Raw genomic sequence first — 27,801 nt, forward strand, 5'->3', positions numbered from 1 at the left:
AACCGGGAAGACAGGGTGAAACCGGGAAGACAGGGTGAAACCGGGAAGACAGGGTGAAACCGGGAAGACAGGGTGAAACCGGGAAGACAGGGTGAAACCGGGAAGACAGGGTGAAACCGGGAAGACAGGGTGAAACCGGGAAGACAGGGTGAAACCGGGAAGACAGGGTGAAACCGGGAAGACAGGGTGAAACTGGGAAGACAGGGTGAAACTGGGAAGACAGGGTGAAACTGGGAAGACAGGGTGAAACTGGGAAGACAGGGTGAAACTGGGAAGACAGGGTGAAACTGGGAAGACAGGGTGAAACTGGGAAGACAGGGTGAAACTGGGAAGACAGGGTGAAACTGGGAAGACAGGGTGAAACTGGGAAGACAGGGTGAAACTGGGAAGACAGGGTGAAACTGGGAAGACAGGGTGAAACTGGGAAGACAGGGTGAAACTGGGAAGACAGGGTGAAACTGGGAAGACAGGGTGTGTTGTACTCTTTTTAGCCCCCATTATGTCATCTCGTTGATCTGTACCATGGGAAGCAAGGAAAGGAGGTTGGTTGGTGGCCGGTATCCTCGTTCTATAACTCAAACTGCAAACAATTAATAACTGTATTCTTTATTCATAAACAGATACTTAACTTTCCATGTGCTGTAGTATACACATTCTCTCTTCTGTGTAGTCTATGTAGCCTCAATGCTGTTGAACTAGAATTTCGCTTTGTTCACTATAATGTTGCGATGTGTCTGCCTGTCTCTGTGCTAGAGGCTAAGTCTGAGCTCCGTCTCGGTGACACGCTAGAACTTCACGATGTAAAGTGTCGTACTAACTGGCGTAACAGGCTCGAATTAACTAACTAAACTGACTGGCAAAACCGGCCCTTTGGTCCACGGCGCCGATCCTGAATACTGGCAGCCGAGAGGACGTAGGCGGCGTGTTTGCATAGAGTCTTGTCGTTGGCCTCTATTGATACTCTCGTAACGTCTATGTTGTTGATGATGATGATGATGTTTGGTTTGTGGGTCGCTCAACTACGCGGTCATCAGCGCCTGTACACATCGAACCTGTACACAGTCCAGTACAGCCACTTTCATGGGTGGTGATGATGGAAGGACGAGGACAACACAAACCCGTCCAATCCCTGGGCAGAGCAAATCCCCAAACCAACTGGGAACCGAACCCAGGGTAGCTATGCTAGCCACTAGACCACGAGCAGCAGACTCATAACCTCTATGACACATCGTGTGCCGGCGCCAGCATATGCGAGCACAGGGTGAATGGAAAAAACAGGGTGAATGCAAAAGTCGGAAATGCAAGAAAAATATGGGAGACATAGGAAAAAGGGGACTGAAGAAGAAGGGAAAAAAGAAATGAATTGTAAAAAATAGCGACTGCAAAAGGAAAGAATAGGGAACTGAAAAAGAAAAAAAAAGGATCTGAAAAAAAAAGGAACTGAAAAAGAAAAAAGGGAACTAATAAAGTAAAAAAAGGAAATGAAAAAGAGAAAAGGTAAATGAAAAAGGAAAAAAAGGGAAAAGAAAAAGAAAAAGGGAAAGGTAAATGAAAAAGAAAAAAAGGGAAAGGTAAATGAAAAAGAAAAAAAGGGAAAGGTAAATGAAAAAGAAAAAAAGGGAAAGGTAAATGAAAAAGAAAAAAGGGAAAGCTAAATGAAAAAGAAAAAAAGAGAAAGGTAAATGAAAAAGAAAGAAGGGGACAGAAAAAGAAAGGGGAATTAAAATGAGAAAAAATTGCATGAAGATGAAAGACGACTGAAAAATAAAAGGAGCTAAAAGGAAAGTGAAGGGAGGAAAAAGAAAATTGCAATTAGAAAAGGGGACAAAGTAAAAACGGATGAATGGATGGAAGGGTACAGTATTAATGTCGCATAGATGTTGATGTCTACAGAAATAGACCTAAATCAGCTGCGTGACGAGGGGCAGACATTCGTGACTCATTTAAGAAAGAAATATTGCAGAAATCGGCTTGAAATGTTTAAGGAGCTAATGAAAACGTCAGTTCGAATGGACAGTCGGGAGTCCGGCCTTGCGTCTCCCGACTAACCACTACGCTTTCTCGGTCGCTCAGACGCAATGTCGATCAACAACGAAGCGAAAAGGTTTGGTGTGGCGCTGATACGTGATCCGGCTTTAGACTGGGTGAGAAGTCCTGCCAAGGCAAGTGGCTGGGCGGCTACCTGACAGTGGTGCCGCAGCGGTAGGCGGGAAGCTGTGGGCCCAGCCAGCTAGCCAGCCGGCCACCCAACCGTTGCCCAGCGGCCCGCGGGTCGGGCAGTGCCCAGCGCATAACGTTAACTGGGTCGCGGCCTTGTTAGGCACGCCCGCCGCCTGCAGCTAGCGCCAGCCGGGGCTATTCATGCGCTGCGCCTCGCTGCGCCCCTGTCCGGAGTACGCGCTGCAAGTCGAGATAACGAGCCCCATTCAGCCGGCTTCCACCTCGTCACACACAGATACGTGGCCGTGGCTGGCAGCTGGCAGGATATCCGCGCCCGCTTTCACCACAGCAGTTTATTCGCACATTTTACGGCTCATAAGAGTTTATATTTTCGCACAAGCAACGTGTACAGTAGTAAAAAGCCTGGCGCTCACCCGGGGATGATCTCGAGGGCATAAATACAAAATCCATCAACCTCGTTTAAAAAATGAAACACCGAAACCAGGGATATTCTATTCTTACCCCCATGAACCATGGACTTTGCCGTGGCGGGGAGGCTTGGTGCCTCAGCGGTACAGATAGCCGTACCGTAGGTGCAACCACAAAGGAGGGGTATCTGTTGAGAGGCCAGAAAGACGTGTCGTTCCTGAAGAGGGGCAGCAGCCTTTTCAGTAGTTGCAGGGGCAACAGTCTGGATGACTGACTGATCTGGCCTTGTAACACTAACCAAAACGGCCTTGCTGTGCTGGTACTGCGAACGGCTGAAAGCAAGGGGAAACTACAGCCGTAATTTTTCCCGAGGGCATGCAGCTTTACTGTATGGATAAATGATGATGGCGTCCTCATGGGTACAATATTCCGGAGGTAAAATAGTCCCCCATTCGCATCTCCGGGCGGGGACTACACAAGAGGACGTCGTTATCAGGAGAAAGAACTGGCGTTCTACGGATCGGAGTGTGGAATGTCAGATCCCTTAATCGGACAGGTAGGTTAGAAAATTTAAAAAGGGAAATGGATAGGTTAAAGTTAGATATAGTGGGAATTAGTGAGGTTCGGTGGCAGGAGGAACAAGACTTTTGGTCAGGTGAATACAGGGTTATAAAAACAAAATCAAATAGGGGTAATGCAGGAGTAGGTTTAATAATGAATAAAACAATAGGAATGCGGGTAAGCTACTACAAACAGCACAGCGAACGCATTATTGTGGCCAAGATAGACACGAAGCCCACGCCTACAAGTCTGTATGCCAACTAGCTCTGCAGATGACAAAGAAATTGAAGAAATGTCAGTTGAACGGATGGACAATGTCTTAAAAGGAGGATATAAGATGAACATCAACAAAAGCAAAACGAGGATAATGGAATGTAGTCGAATTAAGTCGGGTGATGCTGAAGGAATTAGATTAGGAAGTGAGACACTTAAAGTAGTAAACGAGTTTTGCTATTTGGGGAGGAAAATAACTGATGATGGTCGAAGTAGAGGGGATATAAAATGTAGACTGGCATGGCCAGGAAAGCATTTCTGACGAAGAGAAATTTGTTAACATTGGGTATAGATTTAAGTGTCAGGAAGTCGTTTCTGGCCGGCCGAAGTGGCCGTGCGGTTCTAGGCGCTGCAGTCTGGAACCGCGAGACCGCTGCGATCGCAGGTTCGAATCCTGCCTCGGGCATGGATGTGTGTGATTTCCTTAGGTTAGTTAGGTTTAACTAGTTCTGAGTTCTAGGGGACTAATGACCTCAGCAGTTGAGTCCCATAGTGCTCAGAGCCACTATGAACCAAGTCGTTTCTGAAAGTATATGTATGGAGTGTAGCCACGTATGGAAGTGAAACATGGACGATAAATAGTTTGGACAAGAAGAGAATAGAAGCTTTCGAAATGTGGTGCGACAGAAGAATGCTGAAGATTAGATGGGTAGCTCACATGACTAATGAGGAGGTACTTAATAGGATTGGGGAGAAGAGGAGTTTGTGGCAAAACTTGACTAGAAGAAGGGATCGGTTGGTAGGACATGTTCTGAGGCATCAAAGGATCACCAATTTAGTGCTGGAGGGCAGCGTGGAGGGTAAAAATCGTAGAGGGAGACCAAGAGATGAATACACTAAGCAGATTCAGAAGGATGTAGGTTGCAGTAGGTATTGTGAGATGAAGAAGCTTGCACAGGATAGAGTAGCGTGGAGAGATGCATCAAACCAGTCTCAGGACTGAAGACAACAACAACAACAACAACTGCAAGTTTTCCGTTATGAACCGAAATATTCCTTTACCAAGCAGCCACGGACGAGTGACTCGTGATCTCCTTAACGATTCGAGTGATCAATAACTACGCGCCAAACCACTGAAGGAAGACACATTTCGTTAAACGGGTAACATTTTAACGTTTTTATTAACCATACAGACATACTCTGCAAATCACTGTATTTATTTATTACAATAATCCTTTAGGAGGGTACGGCAAATTACTTATAGTTCTGCTTCTTTGTGTTTAATTTACGTTGCTCCCATACTTCCTTTACCCTTTGTAACACCCTAATGAACCCCAAAACCCAATTAGGAAAGACCATCATGATGTAAAGAAGGGAAAAGTTATCCTGACAGGTACGACAACTTTGCCGATGATATAACACCAGATAGTCTTGATAAACACCAACATCAAGCACTGCAGAGTGTGTTTTGCTAGAAAGGAAGAAGAAACAAATGTCATCTTTAGTTATTTGCCAAACATTTAAGTAATAATTGCAAATGAATACCATGAAAGTTAAGTCCAAAGAAATGTCGGTCAGAGACAACTTTCATGTGGAAGAGAGTTGTAAACGCAACGAAGAAATTCAATGCGTCTACAGTACTCATTCACGGAAAAACTGAGTCACTTGATAGCTATCGTGCTATCAAGTCATACTAGAGCAGTTCCTGGCATAGTTGAGCGAACGGAGCGCGACGAGATTGTTTTACTTTCGAGAGTCGTTGCTGTGTGACGTAGACGCACAGATTTTGTGAACTGATATTCAGACTAGAGACTTGAACCGAGATAGTACGCTGACTGTGTATACCGAGTTGTTGGACTTTATTAACGGAAGTAGGCAATATTGGACTCAAAATTCATATAAGTGAACTTGTAGAAAGGTGATGGTGGTGGTTAGTGTTTAACGTCCCGTCGACAACGAGGTCATTAGAGACGGAGCGCAAGCTCGGGTTAGGGAAGGATTGTGAAGGAAATCCGCCGTGCCCTTTCAAAGGAACCATCCCGGCATTTGCCTGAAACGATTTAGGGAAATCACGGAAAACCTAAATCAGGATGGCCGGAGACGGGATTGAACCGTCGTCCTCCCGAATGCGAGTCCAGTGTTGTAGAAAGGAATGGACAAAGTTTCAAAAGACTATAATACACGTTTAGTCTCGAGCAGGAGACACTGGCACGAATACATGAAGAAGATACAATTACGCCGAGGGTTAAAGCTGTCGCAGTTGTCACGATACTTGAAACTAACAGAATCGCCAGTGCTAATTAACCGTGTGTGCGTGTGGCGTGATGTTTATAAAGTATTTAGCGAAAAGGAACAATAAAATTGCTCATCAAAAGTTGAAATACAACGTATCTCCTCCATCATTCTATGAATATTTGGTAATTGCTCATCAAAAGTTAATGAACAGTGACCATTTAACTTGGAAGTGAATTCGTGGACTCTTAGGTGTGACAAGAAAGGTTTGTACAGACATAATACTACGACGCAAGATAATTAAGACATTGTTAAAGAGTATCTGTAGATCTCGCATCGTATAGAGCGAACAATTTTACTTAGCAACGAACAAACAACGACCAGTACGATCTGCAATTGAACTTTTTCCTGGCTTTTAGTGATGCAGGCGATGCACATGAGGGAAGATTCATCAATTACTGCATTAAAGTGTTAACCAGGCACATAATAATTCAACTTCAAACCGTAAGAGACAATCAGAGTGCGCAGTTCGCATTAATAAGTAAACTGTGCTGACTCGCAATCAAACTTTAATCATTACAGGAGGAACGATTTCTTAAGAGCTTTTTGAGATTTTGTCTCTCGTTAACCGACGGAGACATCCATCATCGCGCATCGCGTCCCGACTCCACCGACCGCACTGTAGCAGTAACAGCTCCACGGCGTCCCAGCACCACACCACACCTTCGAGAGTGTCGCTTATTTTCTTCCCGGGTCCACTTCTTCCTTTTGCAGACCTAGTTCTTTCCTGAAACACTGTCTTAGTGATGTTCCTGTAAAAAGTAGTCTGTCAGCTATTAAGTCTATTCCAATTACTGTGTGTCTCACGTCTTCGTCAATTTCGGTGAACTATTTGGGTTTGGACTTGTAGCTGTTTAGTAAGCTGAAGATCTGCTTGGTTATTCAGTTGTTATACATTAGGTATGTGTCTCTATAAAACTGTAGTCTTCTTTTCATCATAACATCAGTCAGCTTTCCTACTTTCAAATAGAGCTCCCTTGTTTGATATTAATTTCTATTCGACGTTACTATTACTTCCAGGTCCCAGTATTTTTCTTAGAACTCTTCTTTTAACTTTTTCCAACCCCCAAACTTCATTCACTTTAAGTGTTTCTGTCGCATACAGTGTTGCGGACCTCACCACTGTTCAATACCTTCTTAGTTTTTTATATGTTTTTTGTGATTTGGAATACCCTTTCCATCGTATGTGCTGTATTTTCCATGACTATCTTTTCTTTTGTGTTACTTGTTATCCATTCTTCTAGGTATTTAAAACAGTTGTTTTAGGTATTTTAAGATGTGGAGGGGCATCACCTATATTTGTCATGAAACGTGTATTTTCTCAGATGATATTATTAGCGCTGTTTTGTCTGATACGTCGTGCTATTGCTGGTCCTTGCCTTTGCTGTCCCACTCGGAAATGACGCAAAAAACGATGGTATATTTCCCTCCGGACGAGCCTTAACTTCTCTCAGCTTGTCTTAGCGCTACTGAGATATAAGTTCGTGGCAGTAGGATCGTTCAAATGTCACTCCAAAATAGCTGTTTCTCTCATCTTTCTCAGTAGCGTTTCGCGAAAAGAACGTTTCCTTCCCTCCAGGTACTCCCGTTTGAGTTCACACAGCGTTTCTGTAGACCCCTAGTACGGGAGTGTTGACCGAGAGATTATCGGTAATGAATATAGATCACGCCTCTAGATCTGCTTCGATGTCTTCCTTTAACCTGACTTGGTGGGAATCTCAAATTAGCTGCAGAATGCAGTCAACTGCAGCAGTAGTATCTACATGTGAAAAACTCCAAGTAGCACAGTGGTTCAAGACGAGAAACTGTAGGTCCCCTTATACACTATGTGATCAAAAGTATCCAGACATCTCCAAAAACATACGTTTTTGGTATTAGGCGCATTGCGCTACCACCTACTGCCAGGTACTCCATATCAGCGACCTCAGTAGCCATTATACATCGTGAGAGAGCAGAATATGGCGCTCCGCGGAACTCACGGACTTCGAACGTGGTCCGGTGATTGGGTGTCACTTGTGTGATACATATGTAGGCGAGATTTCTACACTCCTAAATACCCCTAGGTCCACTGTTTCCGCTGTGATAGTGAAATGGAAACGTGAAGGGGTACGTACAACACAAAAGTGTACAGGTCGACCTCGTCTGTTGACTGACAGAGACCGCCGGCAGTTAAAGAGGATCCTAGTTTGTGATAGGAAGACGTTTGTCCAGACCATCACACAGGAATTCCAAACTGCATCAGGACCCACTGCAAGTACTATGACAGGCGGGAAGTGAGAAAACTTGGATTTCATGGTCTAGCGGCTGCTCATAAGCCAAACATGAAGCCCGTAAATGCCAAACGACGCCTCGCTTGGTGTAAGGAGCGTAAACATTGGACGATTGAACAGTCGAAATAAGTTGTGTGGAATGACGAATCATGGTACACAATGTGGCGATCCGATGGAAGGGTGTGTGTATGGCGAGTGCCCGGTGAACGTCACCTGCTAGCATATGTAGTGCCAACAGTAATATTCGGAGACAGTGGTTTTATGGAGTGGTCGTGTTCTTCACGGAGGGCGCCTGCACCTCTTCTTGTTTTGCTTGGCACTATCACACCACAGACCTACTGTGATGTTTTAAGCATCTTCTTGCTTCGCACTGTTGAAGAGCATTTCGGGGATGGCGACTGCATCTGTCAACACGATCGAACTCCTGTTCATAATTTTCAGCCTGTGGCGGAGTGGTTACACGACAATAACATCCCTGTAATAGATTGGCCTGCAGAGTCCTGACGTGAATCCTACAGAACACGTTTGGGATGTTTTGGAGTGCCGACTTCGTGCCAGGCCTCACTGACGGAGATCGATACCACTCCTCAGTGCAGCACTCCGTGAAGAATAGGCTGCCATTCCCCAAGAAGCCTTCCAGCTCCTTATTGAGCGTATGCCTGCGAGAGCGGAAACTGTCATCCAGGCTAAGGGTGGGTCAACACCATACTGAATACCAGCATTACCGATGGATGGTGCCACGAACTTGTTAGTCATTTTCAGCCAGGTGTCCGAATACTTTTGATCGCGTACTGTAGCTTTCTACTTCAGTTCACAGTACACCTACCGGTAAAAGGTATGCATAAAATTCTTCCTTTTATGCATCTCGACTTCTTAGTATTTGCAGGCGTTGTTGCTTGATATGAGTTTTAATCGCGGTGTCTCTCGTCTGGTATACGGCCTCCGACAAGTGAGTGGTATGTAAAGAGGTATGTAGCTGTGTGTGCTTCTATGGCTGGTTTGTTATTTAAACACCATCACTGCATACGTTCGAAACATCACCAGCTATCAAATCACCAGACCTTTCCTCCAGCTTCGACCGCGAGTCAGCAGGTACTTTCACTAGGAAGTCGTAGGGTATGCCACTACCCTACTGACACTTAGGGAAGGTTCAATGGTTAAGAAGACAGCACCAGTTACAGAGCCTTGTGGGCAGCCTCTTTGAAACTACTACTTTCTTTGTGCACCATTCAACAGTGTCGTTAGTCCATAACAATAGCCTTGGAAGCTGTTTTATAAGCACCTTGGGACCCGAAGATCAGTAATCTGCATTCACTCTACAGGCCACCGTACGGTTCGTGGCGGAGGCTACTCATTTTCCTTCCTGTTTTACACTCAAATACAGGGAAGGAAAAATACTGCATTTATGTCTCTTAACGAGCCCAAATTTCTCTTATGTTCATAGTCGTTACGCGAGATGTACTCTGGAGTCAGTGAATCTTTCTGTAGTCAGCTTGAAATGGCGGTTCTATAATTAGCTACACAGCGCTCCTCGAAAATAAAGTCACATTCCATCCAGCAATTCCCATTTCAGTTCTAGAAGCGTCTCCGTAACACGTGTAGGTCACACCTACCGCTAACAAATCTAGCAGCGCGCCTCTGAATTGCTTCGATGTCTTCATTCAATCCGACGTGCTATCGGTCTTAAACACTCGAGCAGTACTCAAAAATCGATCGCACTAGTGTTGTGTGTGATCTCCTTTACATATGAACTACACATTCCTATACTCTCCCAATAAACCAAAGACCACCATTCCCCTTCCTTACTACCGTCCTTACGTGATCACTCCATTTCATATCGCTTTGCTACGTTATGACCAGATATTTAAAACGACTTTGATGTGTCAAGCAGGACACTGGTAATACTGTATCCAGACATTACAGGTTCGATATTCCAACTTACCGGCATTAGCTTACGTTTTTCTACATTTAGGGCTAGCTCCCATTCATCACACCAACTGGAAATTCCGTCTAAGTCGTCTTGTATCTGCCCAACTTCGACACCTTGCCGCACACCACGGCATCATCAGCAAACAACCTCAGATTGCTGCCCAACCTGTCAGCCAAATCATTTATGTACATAGAGAACAAGAGAGGCCCTATCAAAACTTCCCTGGGGCATTCCTGACGATACCCTCGTCTCGAATACCCGCCGTCGAGGATAACGTACTGGGTCCCATCGCTTAAGAGGGCGTCGAGTCACGTATGTTCGAACCTAATCCTTAAGCTCGGATCTTCATACCTGGAGACGCTCTAGTATCGCAGGCCACCAGACATTGTCGATTACCGCACTGATATCAATCAAGATTGCTATTACGTACGTGCAAATGAGTTTTGCTATTTGGGGAGCAAAACTAACTCACGATGGTCGAAGTAGAGAGGGTATAAAACGTAGACTGGCAATGGCAAGGAAAGCGTTTCTGAAGACGAGAAATTCGTTAACATCGAGTATAGATTTAAGTGTCAGGAAGTCGTTTCTGAAAGTATTTGTATGGAGTGTAGCCATGTATGGAAGTGAAACGTGGACGATAAATAGTTTAGACAAGAAGAGAAGAGAAGCTTTCGATATGTGGTGCTACAGAAGAATGCTGAACGTTAGAAGATTGGTAGATCGCATAACTAATGAGGAGGTATTGAACAGAATTGGGGAGAAGAGAAATTTGTGGCACAACTTGACCAGAAGAAGGTATCGGTTGGTAGGACATCTTCTGAGGCGTCAAGAGATCACCAGGTAACAGCCTTGCCGCAGTGGATACTCCGGTTCCCGTCAGATCACCGAAGTTAAGCGCTGTCGGGCGTGGTGGGCACTTGGATGGGTGACCATCCGAGCCGCCATGTGCTGTTGCCATTTTTCGGGGTGCACTCAGCCTCGTGATGCCAATTGAGGAGCTACTCGACCGAACAGTAGCGGCTCCGGTCAAAGACAACCATCGTAACGACCGGGAGAGCGGTGTGGTGACCACACGCCCCTCCTATTCGCATCCTCAGCTGAGGATGACACGGCGGTCGGATGGTCCCGATGGGCCACTTGTGGTCTGACGACGGAGTGCGTTCAAGGGATCATCAATTTAGTATTGGAGAGCAGCGTGGAGTGTAAAAATCGTAGAGGGAGACCAAGAGATGAATACACTAAACAGATTCAGAAGGATGTACGTTGCAGTAGGTACTGGGAGAAGCTTGCACAGGATAGAGCAGCATGGAGAGCTGTATCAAACGAGCCTCTGAACTGTAGACCACAACAAAAGCATTACGTACATGTTTCTGGAGCCATCGGCAGTTTCAAAGGCTCGGTTCATTTCGCCGTCAATACGTCTGACCTTTCAGAAGCCATATTGGCACTGGCCAAGACTGAAAAGCTCCCCGTGTGCCTGCAACCGAACTCACAACAGGCGCCCCTGGACGTTAGCCAGAGCATTCCACAGGCGTATCTGTCTCCAGTGGGTTTCCCCACTAGTCTATATGTGCAGCGAAATATCTCGCGAAAATAGCAGTGGAATAAATGCAAGGCCAGAGGCAGCAACGGCAGGCTTCCGATTTCGGTGTCTCCACAGTGAGTGGAGGGTGAGACAAGTGTGAATGCCAATATTTGACAGGCCAATGGAACTTGAACTGTTCGAGCACAAGTCGTTTTTAGCTCTGAAACATAGCGCGGGGAGCCAGTTACAAATCGAACGCAATATGAAAGGCTTTCTTTTGATCAAATTTACAACTCTCTATTCTTAGCTGAAATTGAGGTATCGTGTTAATTTTCGATCCAGCAACTTCATATTGGGAAAAAGTACGCTTGGGAGAATATTTGAGTGGGTTTCGCGTTTCAGTATTTGCATTACACCTATAACAATTAAGTGGTAATAAGGTAATCACGATTCCGACATGGGCTTAATTCGAAAGTACTTCAAATATACCTGTAAGGTATTTTTGTAATAAATTAAAACAAATTTAATTTTATTTCAACACAACTCAAAAAGTCTTGCCATTGCATTGTACACAAACTTAATAGTTTAGCACAGTACAAACGGTAATCGCTTCTGGTATATTATTATTATTATTATTATTATTATTATTATTATTATTATCTTTACTTTCTAAGAAAGTCTGGTTAAAAATGGAAAGTGACGCAGACCTTGATCAAGCGTCACTTCCATTTAACTGTACACTATATGTTATATTGCATTTAGGAAATTTCGGGTAATTGAACATGTATCAATAATTACAGATTTCTGTAGTTGTATATATACGTTTGGATGTAGCTGTACTGCGTTGATCTACTGGTGGATATTGCGTGGTATGACTCCTGTAGTTGATAGTACAATACTATTATTATTATTAATATTATTACTATTACTATTTCGTTTGGTTCAATGTCCTCGAGCATGTCTTTCTACTGGACACCACGTCGGCGACTTGAGTGTCTGTAACCTATCCAACCCGGGAAAGGGGGTCTACAGTTTAACGCGAAATTCCAACCAGGTATCGTTTCTGGCGACTCATCATTGAGAGCGGGAAGCTAGGTTAAAAAGGAGACAAAAAAAACAATTGTCCGACCAAAATGCGATACCGCGACGTTTCAGTTTCCAGGCACACGCTTTATCGCTAGATCACCACGCCCGACAATATTGTGTAAGGACACCGACACTATGTACGTACTTATTTACTACACGGGAGCTTCGGAAATAGCTAAATATAAGCATCTTGGACTCTGTACATTGTCCATGGATGAGAATTTGTGGTAAGCACAAATAAACACACTGATTACAACCACCGCACCATAGTAACCCCTGAAGCTGTGACGACGTTCCTTGCTTTATTTCCTCGCTTGCTGTCCCCGGTGTCGACGTACTGGCTGAAAAAATAGGGGGTGTAAGTGCTACTACCTACTGTACATGATGTAGCCGACAGATGCACAGTTGCGTTCCACAGTCTTTTACTTTCACTGATCACAACCCCCCATTCCAATAATGAACAGTTGTATATGGCCAGTGCACTATTATTTGAAGTTGCCTTAAGCCTCATTAATAGTTTGCAGGCGAACATCCACATACTGCTTCAATAGTTTACTGTTGTACATCTACTAGCAATAAAGCCGGCCAGTGTGGCCGAGCGGTTCTAGGCACGTCAGTCTGGAACCATGCGACCGCCTCGGGCATGGATGTGTGTGATGTCCTTAGGTTAGTTAGGTTTACCTAGTTCTAAGTTCTAGGGGACTGATGACCTCAGATGTTAAGTCCCATAGTGCTCAGAGCCATTTTACTAGCAGTAAAAATCTATCCACAGAGTTCACAGTTCTTGAAGAATAGAAAGGTACCTATAGAAGAGTCACTGTCGTCGTTTTAACACACGGTCTAATTGTGTTACACCTATTTCACAGTTAAGTTGAAGCATTGTTGTTGTTCTAACCAACAGAGGTTTCTTGTCTGAAATTCGGCTGTGGACTGTCTCAGGACCAAAAATCGGGCCCTTATATATCCTCACAACAATAGGTGCTGAAACTACACATTGTTCAAAGTTTAATTTACACAAATTACAGTTAAGTTTTAACTCGTAAAATTAACTGAATACATCGAAAAAATGATTGTTTGTAACAGTTGTTTTTAACAGTTTCCTCTACTGCAAGAGTTAGGCCGAATTGTTTGTTTAAATCATGAAATTAGCAGATACGTTTACGCAAACAATACTTTTGACAAAACTGTTAATTACTTTGGAATTAATCAAGGGCTGGCTTTGCTAACATGTTTTCGAAAAGATTCAAACAGACTCTTCAAAATTACTATTTGTTGTCCCTCTAAATGTTTATCATTAGCAAAGAATTTATATTTCTTTACACGTCAACAACATAATTTAAGTTACGAAACAATTACTGATTTCGCCTTACAATGAAAGTATTAACTAGGAATAGTCACAATAAATTAGAAGATCGATCACCTACATAAAACTAAGCACAAAATTAGATCTGGTGTTATATTCTTTCTCTTTTATGAAAATGCGTATGTTAAAGGTAATTAATTAAAATCGAAAAAATGAAATTTAAGTAGCGAGATGGCAAAACAAGAGGGGAAGTAAAAATATACCAGCTTGCTTCGTCACAAGGGGGTCAGCGTTGATCACGTTGTGCGTCCATTCGACCCTGACTGCTTTGTGCTGGAGAAATCTGCTACATATCCAACCAAAACACTATACACTGAGTTTGCTAATTCACAGAGAACAAGGAACAACGGTATAGCAGAGTTTTGGACCGTTAACACGAAATCAGGCAGAAGCGAAGAAATATTGGGATTCGAGATTCGTCCCACCCCATCCTCCTAGTGCAAACATCTGTGACAGTTTTGCTGGGCCATTTCAAGACTAGTGTGATCCGAACGTCGACAGGCTTGCTACAAAATTCATTCCGCTTTCATTTCAGTTATGCTTTAAAGCGTCGTTGTCGTGGAAAACTACGCCATGAGATGGTGTACACACCGATAAAGTAGCCGAATCTTGAGGTACGTACATGTAATTTGTAGTAACATGTCCCTTAGAAAATACGGCTGTCTCTAGAACAATATTGTCACCATTTTCTCAGTCATGTCTTTAATGAAGATAAAAATTATGAACGAACCGAGCAATTATATATTCAGTGTAAATAAATATCAAATAGTCCAAAAGCATGAACTTCTCAATTTAATCAACATCATCATCATCATCATCATCATCATCATCATCATCATCATCATCATCATCTAAGACTGATTATGCCTTTCAGCGTTGAGTCTGGAGCATAGCCCCCTTATAAAATTCCTCCTTGATCCCCTATTCAGTGCTAACATTGGTGCCTCTTCTGATGTTAAATCTATTACTTCAAAATCTTTCTTAACCGAATCCAGGTACCTTCTCCTTGGTCTGCCCCGACTCCTCCTACCCTCTACTGCTGAACCCATGAGTCTCTTGGGTAACCTTGCTTCTCCCATGCGTGTAACATGACCCCACCATCTGAGCCCGCTCGCCCTGACTGCTACATCTATAGAGTTCATTCTCAGTTTTTCTTTGATTTACTCATTGTCGACACCTTCCTGCCGTTGTTCCCATCTACTAGTACCTGCAATCATCCTAGCTACTTTCATATCCGTAACCTCAGCCTTGTTGATAAGGTAACCTGAATCCTCCCAGCTTTCGCTCCCATACAACAAACTTGGTCGAATGATTGAACGGTGCACATATAACTTAGTCTTGGTGCTGACTTCCTTCTTGGAGAAGAGAGTAGATCGTAGATCGTAGCGCTCACTGCATTAGCTTTGCTACCCCTCGCTTCCAGTTCTTTCACTATGTTGCCAACCTGTGAGAATATGCATCGTAAGTACTTGAAACCGTCCACCTGTTCTAACTTTGTTCCTCCTATTTGGCACTCAGTCCGTTTATATTTCTTTCCCACTGACATTACTTTCGGTTTGGAGATGCTAATCTTCATACCATAGTCCTTACATTTCTGATCTAGCTCTGAAATATTACTTTGCAAACTTTCAATCGAATCTGCCATCACAACTAAGTCATCCGCATATGCAAGACTGCTTATTTTGTGTTCACATATCTTGATCTCACCCAGCCAGTCTATTGTTTTCAACATATGATCCATAAATAACATGAACAACAGTGGCGACAGGTTGCAGCCTTCTCTTAGCCCTGAAACTACTCTGAACCATGAACTTAATTTACCGTCAACTCTAACTGCTGCCTGACTATATGTGTAAAGACCTTTAATTGCTTGCAAAAGGTTGCCTCCTATTCCATAATCTCGTAGAACAGACAATAACTTTCTCCTAGGAACCCGGTCATATGCCTTTTCTAGATCTATAAAGCCTAGATACATTTCCTGTTCCACTCACAATCCTTCTCCATTATTTGCCGTAAGCTAAAGATCTGGTCCTGACAACCTCTAAGAGGCCTAAACCCACACTGATTTTCATCCAATTGGTCCTCAACTAATGCTCGCACTTTCCTTTCAACAATACCTGAGAAGATTTTACCCACAACGCTGATTAAAGAGATACCTCTGTAGTTGTTACAATCTTTTCTGTTTCCATGTTTAAAGATTGGTGTGATTACTGCTTTTGTCCAGTCTGATGGAACCTGTCCCGACTCCCAGGCCATTTCAATTATCTTGCGTAGCCATTTAAGACCCGACGTTCCACTGTATTTGATGAGTTCCGACTTAATTTCATCCACCCCAGCTGCTTTATTGCACTGCAATCTATTGACCATTTTCTCCACTTCCTCAAATGTGATTTTATTTCCATCCTCATTCCTATCCCATTCTACCTCGAAATCTGAAACATTGCTGATCGTATTTTCACCTACATTGAGCAACTCTTCAAAATATTCCCTCCATCTGCCCAAGGCATCTACAGGATTCACCAGCAGTTTTCCTGACCTGTCCAAAATACTTGTCATTTCCTTTTTACCTCCCTTTCGAAGACTGCTAATTACACTCCAGAATGGTTTTCCAGCAGCTTGACCCATAGTCTCTAACCTGTTTCTAAAGTCTTCCCAAGATTTCTTCTTGGATGCTGCAATTATCTGTTTGGCTTTGTTTCTTTCTTCAACATAACTTTCTCTGTCTACCTGTCAATTTAAAGCGAAATAAATTTTCATATGTTTCATGTTTCGTAGACGAAGTGTAGCATTGACTGTCACCATTTAAGTTGCCGCCCCATGTCGCAAACATGCAGTGCATGTGATAATGCATTTAACTTGGTAGTACCTTAAAAGTCGACTTTTCAGCAAGATTTAATGCATTTCAGCTTACTGTATGCGATCCATTTTGAGAACAGAATAGCAATGAACCAGAAAATGATTTCGGGAATACACAAAGGATGTTTTCAAATAATTTGATGGGAGGAATTATTGCAGTCACGTTGGCATCTGGGAGATCAAGTACTGAATCAATGATCCAATATAGGATGCTCACTGACTAATAAAATCAAAATTTCAGGAGTAGCAGCCACCATTCGTAACGCTCTGTCTCTAGGCCAGCCAGACGACTGATCTTCTTCTTCTTCTTCTTCTTCTTCTTCTTTCATGCGTTCGGGCTTCCTCGGTTTGTTGCAGTTACACATGGTCCATCTTTTTGCTGGTCTTGGAATGCCTCTTTCACATAGCAGAACATATTGCCAAAATTGTAGTAGTAATCTTGACTCTTGTATTCTCTACAGATGGGTTATTCATTTTTGCCTATTTTCTTTAAATTTTTCAAGTAGCAGTGGCGAAAGTGTGCAACCTTGTCGAACTCCTAAGTGAATATGTTCTAATCTGTCCTCATTAGCCCAAATTATTCGTGTTATTTTATTACCAGTAACCCCCGATCGAACTCGTATGTGCAAAACAGCTTCAAACGTCCGATCAGGTAACAAATGAATTAACGTGTTAAATATTTGAGGAGCGTATTGGAACACGTATTATGTTTGAGTATAATGACTTTTCTGGAGACTAGAAATCTACTCTGTAGGAATCAACATGGGTTTCGGAAAAGACGATCATTTGAAACCTAGCTAGCGCTATTCGTCCACGAGACTCAGAGGGCCATAGACACGGGTTCACAGGTAGATGCCGTGTTTCTTGACTTCCGCAAGGCGTTCGATACAGCTCCCCACAGTCGTTTAATGAACAAAGAGCATATGGACTATCAGACCAATTGTGTGATTGGATTGAATAGTTCCTAGATAACAGAACGCAGCATGTCATTCTCAATGGAGAGAAGTCTTCCGAAGTAAGAGTGATTTCAGCTGTGCCGCAGGGGAGTCTCGTAGAACCGTTGCTGTTCACAATATACATAAATAACCTTGTAGATAACATCGGAAGTTCACTGAGGCTTTTTGCGGATGATGCTGTGGTATATCGAGAGGTTGTAACAATGGAAAATTGTACTGAAATGCAGGAGGATCTGCAGCGAATTGACGCATGGTGCAGGGAATGGCAATTGAATCTCAATGTAGACAAGTGTAATGTGCTGCGAATACATAGAAAGAAATATCCTTTACCATTTAGCTACAATATAGCAGGTGAACAACTAGAAGCAGTTAATTCCATAAATTATCAGGGAGTAGGCATTAGGAGTGATTTAAAATGGAATGACCATATAAAATTAATCGTCGGCCAAGTAGATGCCACTCTGAGACTTATTGGAAGACTCCTAAGGAAATGCAATCCGAAAATAAAGGAAGTAGGTTACAGTACGCTTGTTCGCCCACTGCTTGAATACTGCTTAACGGTGTGGGATCCGTACCAGATAAGGTTGATAGAAGAAATAGAGAAGATGCAACGGACAGCAGTGAGCTTCGTTACAGGATCATTTAGTAATCGCGAAAGCGTTACGGAGATGATAGATAAACTCCAATGCAAGACTCTGCAAGACAGAAGCTCAGTTGTTCGATACGGGCTTTTGTTGAAGTTTCGAGAACGTACGTTCACTGAAGTTTCGAGAACATACCTTCACCGAGGAGTCAAGCAGTATATTGCTTCCTCCTACGTATATCTCGCGAAGAGACCATGAGAATAAAATCAGAGAGATTAGAGCCCACACAGAGGCATACTGACAATCCTCCTTTCCACGAACAATACGAGACTGGAACAGAAGGGAGAACCGATAGAGGTACTCAAGGCACCCGCCGCCACACACCGTCAGATGGCTTGCGGCGTATGGGTGTAGATGTAGAAGCAATGTAAGCGCGAAAAATTTTAGGTAAGATGTGAAACTGAGGTTAAACTTTGTTAGAAGTTGCTAAATGCTCTAATTATGAATCACTGTATGACTATATTCTGAGTAATTTGCACTAGATTTTAAGCAAAAACTAGTTTTTCACACATCTCAACGTTTCATGGAGGTGTATTTAGTCTGATTATGCCATACGAGTTTCGCTTCTTTTATTTGTGAACCATCTTCAGTGGCGACTTCCAGCGCTGTTAGCCCATGTGTGTGGTCCTGGAGATGTGTTCATTAGTCTCCGCATAAATCACTTTACGAACTGGAGCATGGAGACTAATTAACGCATCTCCAGGACCACACACATGGGCTAACAGCGGTGGAAATCGCTACTGAAGTAACTTCACAAATAAAAGAGGCGAAACACGTAAGGCATAATCAAACTGCCGTCAATTAGTTGCGTAGACAGAATATACCTCCACGGATTTTGAAGCAACTGAGGAAAGACGGAAGACATAACAAATGACGGTCTCATTGTTTGTTTACGTCATATCTTTGTGTGTCGTATAGTGATATAACTTTCCAGGTAAATTCAGAGATATACGTAGATATTGTCTGCAAAACGTGTTGCGAATAGAGTTAGTAGCCAAGAGGAATACATTAAAATGTCACGCGTGATGCTTAAGTTTTAGTACATGGACAGCGAAAATTTAGTACTTCGTTTTGCATGTCATCATTTTGTGGGAAAAAAGTCACTTTACAGAAGAATCTCCAGCAGAACTCCAGCCAAAGCTCAACAAAGAAAATGCCCGAATCCGTACAAATGAAACACAGAAAGTTTCCCCAGCCCACAGATAAAAGCCGAGCGGTTCTAGGCGCTTCAGTCCGGAACCGCGCGACTGCTAAGGTCGCAGGTTCAAATTCTGCCTTGGGCATGGATGTGTGTGATATACGTAGTTAGGTTTAAGTAGTTATAATGCTCAGAGCCATTTGAGCCACGTCACAGAGCGGATGTGTTCAGGGCCCCACTGATTTCGCGCGATACGCAGCCATTAGCGGGCGGCGTGGGTGCGTCGCATTAGGACGAGGACGAGATAGGACAGCACAGGAAGGCCGGCTCCTTTCAGGGAGGGGCGCGAGGCAACACGTGCCCCGGCAGCCGTACCAGGGCGCCGGCCACGTGTGCGAGGAAGGGCTTATCGCCGCTTTTACGGCTTCTTCGCCGACGCGCATAACCCGACGCTCGATTGTCTGACAGCCGCGGGCAGAGCCGCACGCCTCAGCGGGCGCGAAGTACCACGGGCGTCTGCAGAAATTCACCCAAGAGGGGAAAGGTAAACATGTATCATTGTCTTTGTGGATTCGGCGGCTTTGAAAGCTTGTGCTCCTAACACTAATTTTGACAAGCGGTATACGAAGATAATTGTATCTGGAACGACTGATAATTATCCACTTAGTACTTGTAAGATATTACTTTTACACCTAAACAGTATGCATATTTCAATAGTGTATACAAACTTGTTGTTGAAACTTGCTGGCAGATTAAAGCTGTGTGCCGGACCGAAACTCGAACTGGGGACCTTCCAAACTTTGCAGAAGTTCTCCTCCTGCCTCCGCTGTAGAGTGAAAATCTCATTCTGGAAACATCCTCCCAGGCTGTGGCTAAGCCATGTCTGAGCAATATCCTTTCTTTCAGGAGTGCTAGTTCTGCAAGGTTCGCAGGAGAGCTTCTGTGAAGTTTGGAAGGTAGGAGTCGAGATACTGCCAGAAGTAAAGCTGCGAGGACGGGGCGTGAGTCGTGCTTGGGTAGCTCAGTTGGTAGAGCACTGCCTGCGTAAGGCGAAGGTCCCGAGTTCGAGTCTCGGTCCGGCACACAGTTTTAATCTGCCAGGAAGTTTCATATCAGCGCACACTCCGCTGCAGAGTGAAAATCTCATTGTGGAATCTTGCTGTTGTTGTGGTCTTTGTCTGGAGACTGGTTTGATGCAGCTCTCCACGCTACTCTATCCTGTGCAAGCTTCTGCATCTCCCAGTACTTACTGCAGCCTACTTCCTTCTATCTTATGATTTATTAATAGGAATATAGATGCTACCTTTTTTATTAGACGATCTGAGATCATGTCATCACCAGGGAACCCGGCAGCGCTTCGCAATTGCTGAATATATATGGGAATTGGATGTACGTCCTAATATGCTCCCTTCCCCTCCCCTCTCTCTCCCCCCTCCCCTTTGTCCGCCCTACCGCCCCCATACCCCGCTCTCTCTCTCTCTCTCTCTCTCTCTCTCTCTCTCTCTCCCTCCATCTCCTCCCCTCTCTGACTTTCAGCCTGCAAACTAAACCTTAATTTGTATACTGAAATCACTTAAAATGAAAGGGTAAAACCGCGGGGATCACTGGTGTATTGTGGATGACACAGAGAGCAGTTTCAGTGAATTTAATCTGTGAACCAGTAGAATACAAAGTCTCGTACGATTGAGATTCCACTATGGTATTCCAACCGTTGCCGATACTCTACAGGTACGACTTTACTGTTCACTTTTGAATTCAAGTGCAAGGAAAACAAACAAGATATGGCGTATTTAAATACAATATTTGTATAAAAGGAGTAATAATTTCTATGCGAGAAACTGTTTGTGTAATGGTACTAACTAAAACTGACTGCAAGAAAGAAAACTAAACTTGACATTTTCACAGCACAGCACTTCCTTTCTCGCAAAACCTGTACATTTAACCGTATGTCACACAATTACTCTCGTTTTAACGACAAACGCTGCATTTCAGTGTCTTGATTTTCTATTTTACAGAATTGATCAAATTGACTTTTAAAATGATCTAGCATTAGAAGAAAATTCTTCTTGAAGAATCACCCTTCCATCTCCCCCACACTATATGAATACGTACTAGCCTCGTCCATCCAATCCTTGTCATATACGTGAACACCACAACCTGGCTGTATTTCAGAAGCCTTTGGCATTGTGTTACTCTTTAAAATGTTCATTGGGTTTAGTAGCGTCAGCACAACATGAAAGAACAACAGTGTAGCGCATTTTTTCATGTGCACTTGTTCTTACAGTTACAGTTTCAGCAACTTTAATGGTAACAGTTCTGTTACTCGGCACATCAAATTTCAAAGGAGTTTCGTCCATATTCGCTACTTTGCTTGGTTCCACGCTGCTTTCCTTTCGATGCTGAGTAATAAGGCGATGGAAAGATAATATTTTCGCTTCCCATTCTCTTGCGGCATTTTCTGCGATAATTTGGTTTTGGTTCGCATGCTAAGCCCATAGTGCTTGAGAAACTTTTAGTACTAACCAACTCTACTCTTAAAATCTTTTAAGTTCCACTATAGCACTAACATACCGGCGTGTATTTGAATCATTTTTCTATTATTTCCAATTCCATTTTGACTATGTCCATGAATACTTATCTTCTATTTTAGGTCACTTTGCATTCAGGCCTGCTGGTACAATTAGACCTGCTCAATTTTCTCATGTCTTCTTTACTAGCCCGGCAATTACGCATGGCGGAGGGCCTAAATGCCGTTCAGCTGCTCTGTTTCCATGTTCTTCTGAATATGCTATTTCTTCCAATTTACAGCCCGCATCATATGAACGCGTTTTATTCTTTTCCATTAACAGTTACTGACAACTATATTTTACTGTTACCGATAACACAAATCAATTTTAAGTTCACTGCCACCGTAGACGGCAATGATTCATCACAGGTTAGACAATTTTTTCGGGGTTGTAAAGGCAGGGAGGGAGGGAGATAAGGTCAGCAAGATTGTGAATCCCCGCAATTCACGTTCGTCGCATCCGTGCACTATTGCTGCCAGTTGAATCCAATTTTGCCAGACAGAGTTTTCACGAGGCACCGAATAGGTGGCCGTTTTTAAGACTCACGAGAATTTGTATCACACACTGGATATTATTGTATTAATTTCCTCTGTAAGATGCTCTTGAATTTCGGGGGCAATTTTTCTAAGAAAAAAAAGTGCGTCTTATAGTATGTAAGGAGCGGTAGTTTGAAAATAACATTCAGTACATGTTCACGTAAATGTGTATTTGACTGGAGTATCATGCAAAATCTTGAAATAAACCTACATTTATTAGTGTGTCGTATAAGAATTTGAAGTAAATCAGAAAAAGTTTTTGCGAATAACATTTCCCCTATATATAAATACAACTTATAACGAACAAGATGTTGCCTACGTCCTTCCAAATGTTTATTTGAGGATCCTATAGCAGCATATCAGTTTTTGGTATATCGGTTTTTGGCAAGAACGTCTTGGCTTTATGCAGTAGTACAGATATGATTACCCTGTGACTTACGAAATACAAGAAAGTTCTTTATATCACGATATCCTTTTTTGTTATATCTTTGCAATTTTTAAGCTGCTAGTTTAGTTTCGCTATCGCTGCCGTGCTGTTAATCATGGCTGCACCGCTATATATTTGCACCAAAGAAGAGCAATGTTCAGTGATCCGTTTTTGTGGTCGGAAGGCGTATCAGGGGTCAAAATTCGTCGACGACTTTCAGTACAGTACGGGAACAGTGTTTTGCCACAATGGAGTGTCTACGACTGTTACCACAAATGCAGAAACCATTGAACGTTCACGTGAAACTATTCTGTTAGGCAGAAGATTAACTATTGACGAAGTGGCGCATCGTCAGCAAATTAGTCACGGTTCTGCCTAGGAAATCATCCACAACAAACTTGGGTTACATAAAGTTTATGCAAGATCGGGCCCAAAACAACTCACACAGTTGCATAAACTAGACAGGGTCATTACTGGTGAGGAAACATGGATTCATCATTACTAGCCGGAGAGTAAGAGGCAGGGTATGGAGTGGAAACATCCAAATTCGCCGTGCAAGAAAAAGTTCAAGACCCAACCGTCCGCAGGAAAACTGATGTTTACGGTTTTTTGGAACTCACAAGCTCCAGTACTGGAACATTATGGGTTATAAAACGTGTACGTTACAGTGAGATGATTACTGCCAGGCTAAAGCCTGCAAGTCGAAGCAAACGCCGAGTACTAGATCAACCTCCATATAGTCCTGATCTTGCCCCTTCTCACTATCACTTGTTTGGTCCACTCAAACTGGCATTAAGGTGCCGTCGTTTGCCTCGGACGAAGCACTGAAAGAAGCGGTGCATTTCCGGCTCACAGGTCAACCGAGAACCTTCTTTTAAGAGGGCATCAGGAAGCTTATACAACGATGGACCAAGTGCGTTGAAACGGAAGAAGACTACGCCGAAAAATGATGTTCTTGTAAGTTTCCTACTTCATTAGAATAAAATTTTATTACTATTTTGCGGAAAATAATAACTTACCCTCGTACATGTCCACTGGCCACCGCTGTGACCAGATTTCAAGGTTATTGAGCCTTCGTAATCTACTTTGCAGAGAAGGGACAAGTGATCGCTGTGCATCTTGGTCATCGTTACCTGTACACGGCGCTATTTTGCTAGAAGAATGGTATAAGATTCTTTTGAGAAGGTATATACCGATTCTGAAGCGAGTGGAAGCTGTTTTGAATGTCAAAAGGTTTCCTACATCGTATTAAGCAAGGTAAAGTGTTGTGTTCTTTTCTGTACGTCCATCTTTTTAGAGACGGTTGCGGAACTCGGCTGTTCGATGCATCCATACAGGGTGTCAGATTAAACAGCTTGCACACGCCTCGTTTCCAACCTTGTTTCAGTTGGCAATCAGTTTCAGCGCTTTACTACTCCAGCTTCAGGCGTTCATGATGTTGAAGTGATCGCTATTGTAAAAATCTAGTGATACCGGTGTTGCTGGCCCATGTTTTGATCACAACCGAGGTAGAACCTCGGTGGAGGCCTGATGATGGCGTGGTAAAACGCTGAAACTGATTGCCAAATAAAATAAGGTTGGAAACTGGGCGGCTGGAAGGTGTTTAATTTGACATCCTGTTGTGGTTTGATATTTACACCTTTCCCAGTAGTGTACACTTGTTTTTCTCGGCATTTGATAGAATTTACATCACTTTTAAGTTAATGTAACAAACAGCCTGGTTCAAGCCATTCAATTGGACGCCAATTGCGCGACTACCCGTTATCCAGTCGGATAGAGTGGACCTACAGTTTAGCGTGGAATCCGGACCACTGCTGTTGAGAGATGAAGGTTATTCTTGGACGCTTTCTCTAGGTCGGCAACACCTATGAACGTGTCTATTTTCCTTTTTCTAAAGTCTAACTGCGCTTCACCTGAGAGAGCCTGAGTTTTCTTTTCCCTACCAACTGTTGACCAGAAAGACGAACAGAAATACGCTCGCCGGAAGACGTGTCTGTGGCTCTTAACAATCGAGCGAACAAAGCAGTCGTATGACTAAGACAGGATTCCGGCCGGCTTTCTCCGCTTTACGACTGCACAATCAGCGGGAATTCCAGCGGTGCGAAGCAGCTGACAGTGAAGATGGGGAACGGAACAGAACCGAACAGAATAGAAAACGTCCACAGAAGCGGCGCATGTATGACCGAGTATTCCGCTGTGACACTACGTGACCAGATCGTCCTACATCGTTTTTGAGTAATTTTATATTAATAACAGGATTGCTCTATTAACCATTCTCCGTACTCACCAGACTTCGTTCATGTGATTTCTTCCTCTATTCACAAAAATAAAGTTGAAGGGGTGAAAATTTGATACAGGGGAGCAGATTCAAGGGAAATTACAAAGAGTACTAACCCTCGTAACAAAAAGAGACTTGAGCATGCACTTCATAAGTGGTAGGAGAGTTAGCATCTGAATATTCTCTCCCAGGGTAGGATCTAGATGAGACGTAATAATTTTAACGTGTCTCGGGAACTTTTGGACAATACGTTTGCTTGTAGCTAACGCTGTGTGTCAGTTGATATTTTATTTCTAATCTTTAAAGTGGCAGACCTCGCTGCTGGTTACGGACACAAATGCAAATCATGGTGAAGTGGCAGGATGACCAACACTAGCAGGTACATAAATATAAACAACATTGTCTGTGGAATACACAGATCTGATGCTAGCTTTGATCAAAACAACAGTCGAGACCCCAGTAACATTTGTTTATTATTACCGGTTTCGGCTTAAGTTAAGGTTATGTTCAGATACTTTTGGTGCAGCTATGGCTGTTACTGGCGGCTTCCCGGCTCTTCACGTGACAATTTACGATCGCCGTATCACGTCAGCAACAGCCACAGGGGGCCCAAAAAAATCTGAGGACGGCTTTAACATAACCCGAAACTGGGTATAATAGACAAATGTTACTGCAAATTCGACTGTTGTTTTAATCAAAACCTTCAACAGCAGGTACCACGGCATGGTTTCCTCGGTCGCAGCCGATTAGTGATTTCTTGTCAGCAAAGTCACAGTTAGTGGTAATAGGTGGAAAGTCAGCGAGTAGAAAAAAAAATGGTTCAAATGGCTCTGAGCACTATGGGTCTTAACATCTATGGTCACCAGTCCCCTAAAACTTAGAACTTTTTAAAACTAACTAACCTAAGCACATCACACAACACCCAGTCATCACGAGGCACAGAAAATCCCTGACCTCGCCGGGAATCGAACCCGGGCGCGGGAACGGGAAGCGAGAACTCTACGCACGACCACTAGCTGCCGACTATGACGGGCTAAGGAGGTCCGACAAATATTAACAGTAGCTGAATAATGACGACAAAAGCAGCGGCTGTAATCGGGTCTAACGTCATTTATTATTTCTATAGCACGCTACGAGTTTCGACACCGCATCGCGCCATCTTCAGGTCCCGAGCGTAAACTGCCATCCACAATCGCTCTCATGTGCAATTTACAGAATAGTGTGCAGCGGGCCAAAATTAACTGGATTCTGTACCTGCTGTGGTAGTAACAAGCCCAGCATACATCTGACCATGCTGGATTTGTTATTGCCACGGAAGGTACGGAATCCAATAAATTTTGCCCCCCTGCGTACGATTCTGTTCATTTCACATGGAAACGGTTGTGGACAGCAGGTTACGTTCGGGGCCTGACGATGGTGCCATGTGGTGTCGAAACTCTTGGCATGTTTTAACAATAGAGTAAACGACGTTAGAGCCGAATACAGGCGCTAGCTCCGTCGTCATTATTCGAGTGTCCGGCTGAAGTGCCACTTCATGGATCATCGGAGACTGGCATTAGGAGGTATCCCACGAATTTTGTGACGTCGTTGTATAAAAATGTCTAAAATTACGTACTTCCGCCAGACGTTTAACACGCACCGAAAGCAAAGTGACACCTGACGCTTCTCAGGTGACCTGGCTGACAAAACACGGCCGAGTCGACAAGTGATGCGATGCGGCGCTACGCCCGGCCTTGATGATTCCGCTTAAAGTGCGCCGGCGGTCCGCATATAGCTGGCCAGCCGGCCAGCTGCGCCGGCCGAAAGCAAACCATACAGCCTGAAGGAGCGGCTCTCTCCGCGGCAAACACGCCCGGCCTGGCACAACCCGCCTGTTTGGTTACGGCAGCCCGGCCGAGGCGCCCCCACTCTGCGCTCTCCTCTTCTGCCAACACCACCCTCCTCCCTACACCCCGCGCCGCTTATTTTGTATCCTCGTCCTTCCGCCTGCACTTAGCGCCGCAGTTTATTGACTTATAGCTTTCCGCGCTCCTTCGCCTGCTACGTCCCACGTCAAGGCACAGCCCTGTTCAGCGTTTAGCCTACCTGCTCCCGCTTCCGGATCACACCGAGTCTTGGTCTGGGCGCCTCACGCAGTGCAAACAGTGCGCAACCGCCGAAGCCAACAGCCAAAGCGGCTTCGTTAAGGGGAGGCTGTATGTCCTACGCTGCCAATCTTTAATTATCAAACGTTGCGACCCATCTTCTCCGAAAGTTTTCAAGACACCAAGTTTTCCGTGATTAATAAATTGGACGTTGATTCAAATATCCTGGAGTTTCAAGCCGCGTCAACTGCCCACGAGCTTTAGTCAGAGATCTCTTCTGCCATCGTCCGCCCCATTAGGTGAACGGTCAGGGCGTTTGAATGCTACGCACGGGGGCCCGAGTTCGATTCCCGGCTGGGGTGGGTGATTTTCTCCCCTCAGGGACTGGGTGGTGTGCTGTCATCATGATTTCATCCCCACTGTCGACTCGTAAGTCGCCTAATGTGGCGCCGCACTCAATAAGACTTGCACTTGGCGGCCGAACTT

The 27,801-nt window shown here is 43.9% G+C and overlaps 1 protein-coding gene and 1 pseudogene across 1 annotated transcript in view; one reads left to right on the forward strand and one right to left on the reverse strand.

Annotated features, from left to right (window-relative positions):
- Positions 1-27,801, reverse strand: part of LOC126281960 (proteoglycan Cow) — a 1,011,663-nt gene that overhangs the window by 694,076 nt on the left and 289,786 nt on the right. The window lies entirely within an intron of this gene.
- On the forward strand, positions 10,695-10,812 carry LOC126287682 (5S ribosomal RNA; annotated as a pseudogene).

This window comes from Schistocerca gregaria, chromosome 1 (genome assembly GCF_023897955.1).
Source record: "Schistocerca gregaria isolate iqSchGreg1 chromosome 1, iqSchGreg1.2, whole genome shotgun sequence".
NCBI classification, from domain to species: domain Eukaryota; kingdom Metazoa; phylum Arthropoda; class Insecta; order Orthoptera; family Acrididae; genus Schistocerca; species Schistocerca gregaria.